The sequence below is a fragment of the Tyto alba genome, unplaced genomic scaffold (genome assembly GCF_018691265.1).
Source record: "Tyto alba isolate M040663 unplaced genomic scaffold, T.alba_DEE_v4.0 Super-Scaffold_5, whole genome shotgun sequence".
In the NCBI taxonomy this organism is placed as follows: Eukaryota; Metazoa; Chordata; class Aves; order Strigiformes; family Tytonidae; genus Tyto; species Tyto alba.
Window position 1 is genome coordinate 11118399 of NW_024881326.1, and position 13547 is coordinate 11131945.

A 13547-nucleotide genomic window follows, 5' to 3' on the forward strand; every position below is an offset into this window, starting at 1 on the left:
GCTCTCCTCCTGCTCATGCCATGTGAATAGGTAAGTACCAGTGTACAAAAAATACATGCTCGCTTCTGAAACATTTACTGTTGCTTGTCCTTACATTAATGACTAAAAGAAAGTAGGTGATAATAGTCTTCCTGTCTTTTTGTAAAATTAGAAGGAAGCCCATATTTGTTAATTCTTCTCTTAAAAGAGCTGTCAGGTCTCCCAAATCAGATCTAATGAAATATCGACCAGCAAAGCTTTCCTGATTTTCATCTGTTGGAAGATTTTGTTCCTCACAAAAGTTGCTTCCCAACAGGGTTGTTTGATGGTATATTGAAGGTCTTATAAAGTCCAGCTTTCAAGCAAGTGCCTGATGAGAAAGCTCAGGGTACAGAACAGAAGGAAAAAAATCCTGACTGCTGTACTAACCTCACTGTCCCTGCTACTGATTCATCACTAAACACTTGGCAAAGAGTGTTTCACATTTTACAGTCTGGCTTCCTGGTAGGTACAGTCCTCTGCTGTGCTCAGCAGGGAAGAAGACAGGTATGGGATTCACTCCACTCTTTAGGGCTCTGTGGATCTTTCTCACTTATCCCCCCAGTATAAAACCAGTTCTTCTGCTGGGAATGGAAAATAACAAGAATATAGCTATCCCTATACTCTTCTCTGAAGTCAGTCAATTGCGATCCTAGTGGTGGCCAAGGGATCTCATTAAAATGAGATCTCTGCAGCTATCTTACTATATTTTTCCCATGCAAATCCAGTGCCCAAAAGCTGTATACAAAGCAAAGAGGTGTAAAAATGTAAATATTATGTAATATAAGTAAATTATAACAAGATAGTGGGCAACATTTATCACATCCTCACCTTGCATAAGGATTGTGATTATGACACTTTGCAGTGAACATCACCTACCCAAACCATGTGGAAAATAGGATGCACTTTGTGAAATGAAACTGAAAATCCTCCTGACAGTGACGTGTGAGAGGCTCTACAGTTTAGTGTGACTTTTCAAGTTTGCATTTATTATCTAGCTACATATTCTCTGTACAGAGGATAAGTCTTTCCTCTTTAGAAGTGACAAGGATAGAGGAGGAAGATTATAAATCAATGAGGTACAAGACTTATCTCAATCCAGTCATGTATGGATTAAATTGGACTACTAGAACAAAGATTGTCTTATTTTCAAGGTCTTTTCTTATAGTAAATCTATGCAAACATGATTAGATTTCTCCAAAGTAAAGCTGCAAACAGAGATATGCTTTTTCATGCTCTCTTTCCTTTGTTCCTTCAAAGCATACCTGGATTTTATTATTTAAAAGAGTATCCACGATAACCCAATAAGAAATTAATACAATTATTTTGCTGGTTTTATCCTTTTTGGCAAAGTTTCTGATGTGTATTGTATTGTATGTATTCCTAAAGTTCTTTTGAAGGGTTCCAGCATGTAATTACCATGCCACAGGGGATTGATATCTCTATTACAGTTTACTGGCTCTGCCATAGGTAATCTGGCACAGCAAAATCATATAAAGCAGCCTTAGCTGACCTGCCTAACTTCCTGCTACTGGACAGGATTAATCCTTGCTGAAAGCAATTCTTCTGAGTTGGATTCAATCAGTACTCTAAATACTGAACTCAGGTAACAGTAGGACAAAATATGTAAATGGAGCAAACTCTTTGTAAAAAGATATAAAATACAGCAGTAGGGTCTAATTATCTAGATTTATTCCTCATGATAGCCTATTATTTCGTTTCCTTGCCAAATTAGCAGGATCTATTTATACTAGTTTATAGAAATGTAATATACCTGGCTATGACTGTCTTTTCCTAATTACACCATTGTAGTTCTTCCTCTCAAGGTGCATTGTTCTCTGGTTTTAGGACCCAGAACAAAGGCTAACTAAGTGGAAAGAATGCCACAGATATGGATATGCTTTGTATCAGGCCATTGGTAAAGCCACCTTTTTAGGAAAAGGAAAAAGAAATATATCCTTTTTTCTATGTTTATATCTTTAAAGCATTATGTAAGTAATTGCACCAACACTGTCACAAAAATGGAGAAGACAGATGTGAAAAATTATAACACAGTAACAGTAATATCTGTTACTATCTCAAGAGCTGAGGCATGTTGTAGATCACATTTAAATTTAATTGAAGAAAGAACTGCTAATGGTGATGGATGCTGATGTTCATTCACATTAACTACCAGAAAGAGAGAAAAAGAAAAAAAAAAAAAAAGTGAACTTTATCTTTGAATGGATGGAATCAATATAGTGAGAGAATCAGAATTACAGGACACATTGTGCCTAATACAATGGTGGAGAGGAGTACAAACCTTGACTATAAATTCAGATGAGCAGGGATCAACCCTGTATTTATAAAGAGCTTTGCATCAGGATCTCTGTATGTGAAGAAACTCCTAGGGACTCTCATGATACAAACAATCATCTGCAGGTGATGGAAAATGACAGCAGCAGCCACAGACACCACACACCTTTTTATACGTAGTAGCAGATTATGTGTGATATTTTAGGGAAGCAAGTATAGCAAGATATAGCAAGTCACATTTGACTTCCTGTATACATGTCCTTTTATTGTTTCTCCTACACTCGGACAATAAAATTTGTCACAATTTAAAATAAAAAAATTCAAAGCTCCGTTGGCCACAGATCCTTGAGGTGCCTTACAGAAGAATGTTTAGTATGCAACTATCTTTGCAGAAATTCAAATATAGGTTATATCTGCTGCCTCCTGTAAGAAAACTATTTGTCTACAAGAGCATCCAGTGACAGGGCATTTGCTTTTCAGATAATCATATTTCAACGAAAGTTTTTTAAATATTCTACACAATTAGCAAGGAATATCTCAAAGTTCAGTACATCATTATCTCAAGATTTTTTTTGTTAATAGGTATGTGATTATGTGATTGTATATTTTAATTCCAGACATGATCAATATCACTGTAAAGGAAGTACACTATGTTTTGTTAAGAACTTCTGGAAACATCATTCTCACAGTAAGTGAAAGTATAAATAAATATTCTTGCAAGTGATATATAAGTTTTTCTAAATGAACAGCAGCATATCAGTCAAGGTAGATCAGATTTTTTACAACACAGCTTTATGAAAAGAAAAATGTTAGATTTGGGTCCAAATATGGAATTTTCATGACTGACATTTGTGGCACTTCTGGGATCAATGAACCTTTTGTGAAAATCTGAAGCAAAATTTTTACTGCAGGAGAGGGAACTTTTTCTGGAAATTCAGGTTTGTTCATATAATCAATGTGAATTAAATTAGTACTTGGACACCTCAACTGAAGTCAGTCCTCACTGTAACAGGTACTACATATTATGCTATATACATAACAAGAGATACACAACTCCATTATCTTACTATCAAATTTGTCCAAGTGTTAAACGGAGGCAAAGAGGTAAATGACAGTCAAAGTCATATATTATTTCAGGGTCAAATACTGACTTAACACCTAGTTAATACCTCTTTCTGTACTGTATTCCACCCTCTGGCAACTAAATCCATTTGAAGAAAAATTGCATTACAAAGAAAATTTATGCAAGTATATGTTCTTCCAGGAAAGTCCTTCTAACTTCAAGGATGCAGAAAAACCCACACACATTACCCTAGCAGCAAGCCCAGCAATGTGTGGTATTCAAAACATAGAATAGTAAATAAATAGAACATTTCCAATTCTCATCAAGATATAATGAAAAGTATATACAGAGTATATATATGAAACACACCATTAAAGAATATCTGAATACTGTAAGAAAATTACCTGATGATTCACTGTCTCAGATCCAGTAAAGCAGTCTCTTAAAGAAAGAGGCAGAAAATATTTGCTATTGTTTTCAGTGAAAGCTAGGGGTCTGTACACTTCCAAAACAATTCTTGGACAAAGCTTATTTCCAATTTAAATCCAGAGTAATTTAACTGCTATCTACAGAACTGTTCAAATTTACACAGATGTCACTAAGAAGGATCTGGTTCTGTGTTCCACATACAGCATTTTATACAGTGTAGATGACTACAAGCATTTCAGGGACACTCTGGTATATTACTCTGTATGACAATTCCATCTAACTTTAAATAAATTAATTAAATATGCTCTGGCATGTTGCTGCAAAATTGATCACCACTTCCTTGTGATTAGCCATGCATTTATATATAAAGATGAATGTTCCTTTCTAGAAATAGATCATTTCCAGATTAATGGATAAATTACTGTTACTTGGAAATTAATACAACTAGGTCTACTTCTGCAGCAACTTAAATATTCACAAATGAAACTGAAATGCTTTCATCTTTTCTCTGACCATTGCCTTCCCAATCCAGTGAGAAGAGAAAAAAAAAAAAAAAAAAAAAAAAAAAAAGAAAAAGAAAAAATGAAATGCAATGAAAAATTGTTTTGTCATTTCTGTGGGAAAAGTAACTTACAAATTTATGTAGTGTCGTAAACTCCAACGTTATAACTGTGTTAAAAAAAAAAAAACACGAATCAAACTGTCCCTTATGATAAGATGGCGTATTTTTAACAAACAGTATCAAGCAGCCTAGTTTCATTTTTTTATTGGACCCTCTAAAGACAAATTCTTTGATTGTCTTCCAAGAAGAATATGCACTAGGACTTCTCAAGAAATAGCTGATGTTTTCACATAATCACAGTGTCACTGTGACAAAAACCTAGATAAAGCAAGAATTTCAAGAGTAGATTAAAGTTGTGTCTTGAAAGCTGAATCTGACCTTAAGTAAATTGCTTGCCATTTCATCAGTCATGGCCATTATTAATATATATTGATATATATTAATATTTTTATTCAGTATTCATTTATAGTTTACCTCTACTCCCTCCCACTCACTCCTTCAAAACACGTTTTGACAGCTTGACAGGAAAAGCATTCCCTAACTTGGTCCCAAAATTTTCTGGGCTGAGTAAGAATGCAGATCTTGTCTAGACCTGCTTACAAGTCTTAAGCGCTATTGATACAGTTCACCATAAGTTAAGATTGTCTATTTAGACAGAAAAATCTGGTTTTCATCAGCTAGTAAAAAGCACTTCTCACTCCAGCTATAGGAAGCACTGTACTCACAGGTTCATGTCCTGCTGGAGGACTTCAATCACCCCAATGTCTGCTGGAAAAGTAGCACGGCAAGCTGTAGGCAATCCAGGAGACTCATGGAGTGCACTGAGGAGAACTTTCTATGCCAGGTAATAGACAGCCCTATCAGACTTCACTTGACTGCCATGACTTTTCAAAAATCATGAAGAGTGACTTCTAAGTGAGTAAATGACTAATGTTTTATCTAGTTTCAGAAGCTAGAAGGGAGAGGAGGGTAAGAAGACTCTGTCAATAGGCTCTCTTGATCGGGTGGCCTGTAGTAGACATCAACCACAAGGTTCCCTTTGTTGCCTCAGTTGCTAATTCTTACCCATAAGTTTTCAACCTGCCGGTGGATATTCTTCAGACAGCTCTTCACAATCTATCCATTTTTTGTCGTAAAGGGCAACCCCTTCCTTGTCTGTTCTTTGTTGCCCATGCTGTGTGCATTGGTGTAGAGGCACTTCAGCTGGGCTGTTGGCTATGTCACCTTCTTAGAGGAACACACCTTAATTCCTTTGAGGTACTTCACTAGTGATTCCCTCTTGGCTCCTATAACTTCAGGAGCTCCTGGCTCATCTCCATAAGACTTCCAGTGTGCTCCAGTGTACCCAGCATGTCTCAGAGCAACAGGCTGAGGGTCCTTGTTGGCACCCCACCCCTCTAACCTCAGCATGTTTTCCCACAGATTGTTACGGGCAAGCCTGATATTATCCCCCTCCCTCTCCAAGCCTAGTTTAAAGCTCTGTCAGTGAACCCCACTAGCTCTTGAGAAAAGATCCTCTTCCTGCTTTGAGAAAAGTGATGCCCATCCAACGCCAGCAGGCCTGGTGCCATTCCATTATCAAAACCCCAAAATTGTGGTGATGACACTAGCCATGGAGCCACATATTCATAGACTGGGTCCATCTGTTTCTTCTAATATTGCTTCCCAAACTGGAAGGATAGAAGGAAAACCAACCTGTGCTACATATTCCCTTACCAACTGTCCCAAGGCCCTGAAGCCTCTTTTGATTGCCCTTGGACTACACGTTGCCACTTCATTGCAACCCACAAGAAAGGGAAATAATGGCTGATATTCTGAGGGCTATCCCAGGCTAGGAAGTTTCATAGTGATGTCCTTAACCTAGGCCCCAGGGAGGCAGACTATATTATATAGGATGTGGATTTTATTATCCCTTTTCAGGAAAAACTGATACAAATTGGCAACTCTTAATCCCTGCATATAATTTGCAATTCAAACCTGTGATTCCAGCATCTTGGCTATTATCCAATAGTGCAATACATATCAGTTCATCAAAATCTGCATTTGAACAACCCCCTGTCCCAGCTTCAGAATGCCCATTACCACAAACACTAGAAAACAAAGTAACTGGATTTCCCTTGGATACATGTAGTTCACAGCAATAAATATGACCAAATTTGTTTAGATTTATTACAAAGAAGCAGCACTTCACCTCACTTTTGTCAGTGAAAGTCAGGTTCTAAAATAAAGTGGGTAGAAAATACTTTTGGTTCAATTACACAATTGTGAATGAAAATTACAAGTTTCTATAAAACTGGGTGCAAGTTGTAGGGTTGGATTTACTAAAGAGAACTGGGATAGTGGGATACCATACCCCCTAGGAGTCCGTACACTTGTATTCTCCTTTCCAAACTCCTTTGATTTGTTATAAGCATGGGGTGTGAAGGACTAGACTTAGGACTTGTTTTCACAAGAAAGCTGAGCATGACATGAATTTGAAACCTAAAAATTAACCTTGGGTTAGCTGGTGATGCAAGAACGTTTACTTTGGCATAAATCATCTCTCTTATTTAGTGTAACCAGTGACAGCGATTCCAAAACTAGAGGACTGACATGAGAAACCAATCAGGAATAAGTATTTCATAATTACTCCCTGTCTCTGCAAGTCTGGGCTTCCACTGATGACTCAGTGTGCCATGAAAGTGAAGTCAGAAACTTCAGCATAGCTCTTCCAAAGCAGGGGATTCCTGTACGAGGAACCAGCCCAGAACCACCATGTCAAAACAGCTATTTCAAGATCTTCCCTTCCATCATTTCTTAAGTTTCTTTATTTTTCCCCACAGACCAGACTCCTCCAATGCTTGCCAGAATGCACAGTATTACAGAAGCCTGAACATTTGATAAATCAACTGAGAAACAAGATTAGCTCATTTAATAAAAAGGCAGTGGCCAGATAACTAAAAGGTATGACAGAAATGTTTGGATTTAATAATACAATGTTCATATAAGGCATGATTCTCCTTTGCATGGAGAATTTGTTTAAATTTTAAGAAATTGCTGATATAGAGATGTTGGTTAGTTGAAATTTTATTTTAAGTGAGTAAAAAAGATTTTTAAAAATACAGCTGAAATCAGTTCCCTGCATTAAATAATTTATATAGCACAAGGACTTACTATATTATTATCAGTCTACTTCCAGCTACACTGGGGTATTTGCAGCAAATTTATTATGTTCTTACATGTTTGCTACACTGCACTATTAACAATTTAGTGCAGACAAAGACTAATGTCACCTTCCAGGGCTTTGATACTAGGAAAGTGATCTGAATGTAATTTGTACCATCTCCAAGACAAGAAAATTTTTTTACGACATTAGAGTAAATGAGATTCTATTCAGGCTGAAGAAAGAAAATTTACAGAAAGAGTGGTCTGTTAGGTCTGCAGAATTTGCACTCCACCCACAAGAAAAAAAAAAAAAAAAACCAAACCATATTTAATATGGTGGGTTTTCCCCCAATGTCAGATCAATAATCTTTATCTGAAATTTAGAATTCAGTCTTTGAAATAAAAAACACAGTAGTTCTTTTTTCACTTAGGAGTATCCAAAAAGCACGTGTTTGGATTTCAGTGTTGGGAAAGCAAATATGTTTTGAATGATCAATTAATGCCACATTTATTTAAAAAGATTAAGAACTACAAATTTCTTTTACTAAGATATGAGCTATAGAATCCAAATCATTCCAAATAAAATGGCAACATTCATCACCTAAATTAAAAAACAATAATTAGTCAGGTCTTAGTTTAAAGATACTTTTATTACTCTCCCCTCCTAATTTTCTACATTATTTTTCAATTGCTTTGTCATCTGAGATTTCATTGTAGATAGATACTATTTAAATTAATAGAGCTCACATTATTCTTATACTTTCATTTTCATAACATAGAGAAATTCTGGAGAACACATACAAATTAAAAACTGCCAGCAAAGGTGCACTATGCTTTTATAAAAGTCCTTTAGAGTGCAATATAACTAATGATGTACTGCTCTGAAATACAATGCAGATTACCACTAAGTAGACAGATTTTGCTGCAATTTCCTACTAGCTGCAAAGTGCCTACTAATTAAAGCTAGGCAGAGCTCAGTCTGCCCTCCAGCATCTACAGCACAGTTCACCTGGTCTGAGAACCAATACAGCTCAGTGTTTCTCTCTGTAACCTCAATTTAAGAAAAACATTAGAACAGGTCCTGACTTACTGTTGAGTAAGTGAATGAATGAAGGCTGGTATCCACTGCTGCTTTTTTTGGATCAACAGTTGAAAAATCTATGGGTTATACAACTGATTTTGAACTTTCAGGTTAGAATGAAAGACTGAATTTTTGGTAGAATTTGTGGAACAAAAATGTATTTGCTTTCTTTTTTGCTTTTGGTGAGCTGCATGCTTACACCAGAATAGCTTTTCAATGTAAAATGCAATGGCTTACTGTATTTAATGTACAAGAATTGAAAATTAAAAAAAAAAAAAAAAAAAAAAAATAGAGTTCCCCTCAAGAATTTTTTCTCTCTTCTGAAAATAAAAGATGATGAACCTCTTAATTACTGCATAGAGAAATCAACTAACATGAAGGCTTTCAGTAACCTGCCCTGCAACAATACTTCTCAGAAGAAAAATATGTAATCAGTGGGAAAAGATGACATTATTTTTCTGAACAAAGATATTAAAATACTGCCTGAGAATATGTGCATTTCCTTTCATTTGGAAAACACTGAATTTGGGTCAGAGCAACCAATTCCTGTGAAGGCAAAGCCTTCTCTGATTGACTTGCACACTAATTTTAAGAAAAGGTTATTAATCAAAAAAGGAACACATCTGTTTTAGTTCCTAATTTGATGAACTTCCTCCACTGACTCTATTACACACTTTTGAGATAAGTCCTGCTGCTTCTGAACGGTGATTGCAACTCCAAATCTTACTCTTTAAGCAGTCTTCCTCAAAGAACAGATTATACAACCCTTCCCAGTGCATCTGGGAGCCTCTGACTACTATCTTCTCCCTCCACCCCCAACCTCCATAATGATTTTCAAATCTTCCCACCAATTTAGATCCAAATGAGAGAGGGTAAAGGTCTCAGAGATGTTCTATTACAGAAAGTTCCTCCCTCATACTCCCAGAAAATCCCTAAACACCTGAGTATAACAATGAGCTCCAAATTAATGTCTCCTTAATGAAAATGTTGCAGCATACTTTGATCTATATTGGACACCAAAAAATCAAAACAGGACAGATGTATTACAAACTCTTCAAGTTCAGGAAAAGCACCAATAAGAAGTTATACTGTACAAGAAATGGGGAAAAAGTCAAGGAAAAAAATAAGTGTAATGTTTTCTGTCACTCACAAATTACTAGGCACTTTTTTTTTGTTGTTGTTTGTGGTATGCTTTTTGTTTTAAATTTCTCTTTCTATGTATCTTTTCATATTGACAAAAAGTTTATTAAATTGCTCTACAATTTTAGGATATACAGTGTTTATCAAAGACATAAAGAAAGCCTTTGTGGTAAACATATTACTGATGTAGCACAAAACTGACAAGTTTTTATGTAGAAATCTCTAAATAGTTATTTTCTGTAAATAAAAGCTCTCAAATGCACGTTATGATGTGCTGTGGGAAAATATGAAGAAAGGAGTGTTGTCCTTTATTCTTCCCTCTCCTGATATAAAGCAATCTTAACATTACAGCCAAAGCTCTTCAAAAGGGACAGACGTTTCCTCACCTTGTAACTTATAACACAGTACAGCGTTTCCTGAAGCCTTGACCAAAAGCAAATCTAACTCCAGACATCTTTATTTAGGTCGTCTATCCAGGCTCTGTGAAAACCTAACCTGTGCAAAGATAGATGTGCTGGACCTTTGACATTTCCACAGATATACATCAGTGCCTTGGAGATTTATGTGAACATTCCTATTCCACTTGAGTAAACACATCATTCTTATCGATTTTAACTTACCTAAATGAAGACTGAGAACACCAACTTCATAATGTCTAGTTTAATGGTTGGTTAGGTGATCTTATGAACCACACTTACAGTCCCAGCAATGAACCTAGTCCTCTAAAATGCACAAAACTTTCAAGAAATAAACCAAAACTTAATAGCTCTTTCAACTCAAATATACCCCTTCCCAGAAAACTTCTTGAAGTGCGGATTTCAGAAAAAGCAGGAAATTGAAACATAGCAGAAGCTACTCAAGAGAATGCTAGTTTCTTTTGATTAATCCCTTGAATTCTCATGTTTTAAAAAAATCACAAAATAAATAATAGGGAATCATGAATGATTGAAATACCAAAGCTCATAAAGGCAAACCCAATACATTTCACATGGCAAAATAGGATATACATTTCACTATTCTTACAAATCAGCTATAATTCAAGTTGCACTTTTTTACTAGTTGAGAATTTTTAAGGCATGGGGTGATCTGACAGGATAATCAATACTTTCTGAAGTTCAGTACTTGAAAGAAATACTCAGTGAGAGAAAAAGGCTAACAGAGTTAAAAAACTTTCTCATTTAGTGCTGTTCCCAGTGGAATGCATGCAAAATAGCATCAACAAACAATTCATCCTAATAAACTCTGGGTGAGGAGGATCGTCGATGGTTTTTAAGTAGCTTGGATTTCAATTAAGGCTATCAGGCAAATCTCTTGTGAGGGTGTTCTGTGATGCCTGAGACACAAGGTCACTATGAGTTGCTCTACCATTTCCTTCCAGAAGAACTACATCCAGTTCAATTCTACTTACTTTTTGGCACCTACTACAATGCCTAAAATAGAGCACAGTTCAGTTCTCCTTCAGTTTTCATTTAGTCAGGAGAGAGAAACAATCATCTCTGAAAAACAATTATTATTTTTTTGTTTGTTTTGTTTGTTTGTTTGTTTTTTTATTCAGTCACTTTCTGGAGTGTCTCTTCTGTTTCTTTTCTAAAGGATGAGTCAGTATTTTTGCCTGAAGTTATGAGCACGTTGTATAAACACACACTTTGATCTCACATAGATGGAAATGACCGAAAGGCATTTGTAACATACTTCTTAATAAATTTTAAACAATCATTAGAAAAACTCTCCCCTTTTAAATTATATTGTCAGAGGTGAACTTAAGCATTTAGGAAGCTCAGAGCTACTGCAGATACACCAGGAGTACTGAATTTCTTTGGCATGAAATGTAAAGATCTCTCTGTTTAAGCCATACAGTCCCATTTCACTGCATTATTTATTTATTTTAAGGGACTTAAATATTGCTTTAAAAATCTTTAGCTATGCTCTCAGATACATGATTACAATCTTTCACCACACCAAAGAGAGTGATAATGGCTGACACATACGATTCATGAGCCAAAGTGCCATCACACCCATAAGGGGGTTCATTCACAAGAAAGAGTTTTCAGTAGCAGCCAGAAATGATCAGACATGCACATGATGATCAGCATGGACATGATCCAGCTCCCACTGAAATCCTGTGAATGTTCCCATTTGCTTTAGGAAGTTTTGAAACAGAATACTCTGCTGAAGTGATACTAACTCTAAAAACACTCAACTGACAGTCACTACTGTATCACTGGAGAGACTGCCAAAGATATTTCTTGGTAAGGTTTGGATAAACTTTTGAATTAACTCAAACTCTTGTGAACTGACTCCTTATCTATGCTCTAAGGAAAATCAGAAGAAAAGTTTAAATACTTATAATCTCCAGCATCATAATCATCAATAATTCACATGCAAGAACAGTATGCTTTTTCTATATAGGGAATTGGTCTTGGAATATAAGTGGTGATAGGGTTGCCACTGTTTTTATAGCATTTTGCTTATAGAGGCCAAAAACCTCGGCAGGGGCGAGTATGTTACATACAGCTTCTTTACCAGTGCAACAGGGATCTTTCATAAACTAAGCTACTATTAATCCTACCAGCATTTTAGAGGAATTGAATCATCTACAACAGAGATGAAGTGACTCCAATAGTCCTGTCCAATTACAGCTCCACTTAGATGAGATAGATGTGCAAATTAGGTAGTCCTCTGTCTGCTGAAGACATGTGTGTAACAATGTCACTTCAGGTTCTCCTTGGGTTGCAATTTGACAAGTTTTGCTCTTCCATATTTCACAGAAGAGGACATTCCTTAATTTGGCAGCCAGGAACACAGGAATGAGAGGACAATAATTCTGTAACTACTTCAGAAACAGAATAGGTTTGTTGTCTTTGTGTGTCTTCGACATCTAGTCAGAAGGCTTAGGAAGCAGAAATAACGTCCTCTGTTTATAAACTGAAATAGGGTACAAAGCAGTAAAACAACAGAATGGAACTGGAGAGGTAACTGCAGGTCTTACAGAAACTAATAACAGCATCTGTGTTATCCGTACTATAATACAAGGAAATTCTCTGTTATTCAGAATGAAATGTCAGCCAAGAACCCAAAATTAAAAAGTAAATGCCAAGTAGGACAAATGGAGAAGCAGCTTACATATGGAAATCATCTCATCAGAAATGGGAACTTACACTAGAATATAAGACATTTGTAGAAATGGATACAATAAAATAACGACAAGAACCCTAGTGAAATCTCCCGTGAAGTTTGTCATTTAAGGATTCAGAGGTCTTGGTTTTGTGCATGAGATTTTTTTGCAGGACATGGGATTTAAATGTACACTGAAACCCAGAGAATCTACTATGGTACCTAGCTCATCTCACCACTGAAATGCTGTTGTATTACTAGTGTTGCATCAGTAGATAGGAGAATTAAAAGGAAGGAGGAAAAGGGATGTATTAAATGGAAAAGAGAGAATGATAATTTGGCTCCCAATCCTAATTTTTATTATATAGTAACATGATTATAACAAATCACGTTATAGGAACACACTTGTCCTATTAAATTGTATTTAACTGATGAAAACACATACAGAAGTAATAAGAAAATACTAACAAGGAAAGTATTTGCTAGTCCAGTATCTTATTTCCAACAGAAGGAATGCCATCATCTTCTGAAGGAATTAGAAAGTGGAAGCATTAGTATGGAAAAGAAACATCAATAAGAAAAGCTTCTATTATACTGCAGAGGTTGGCTTATGCCTTGCAGCATGAGGGGTTTGACTTCCTACCTTTTCAGAAGTTGTTTAATCCTTCCTAAAATAACCGTGAGTATATGCTAGACACAGA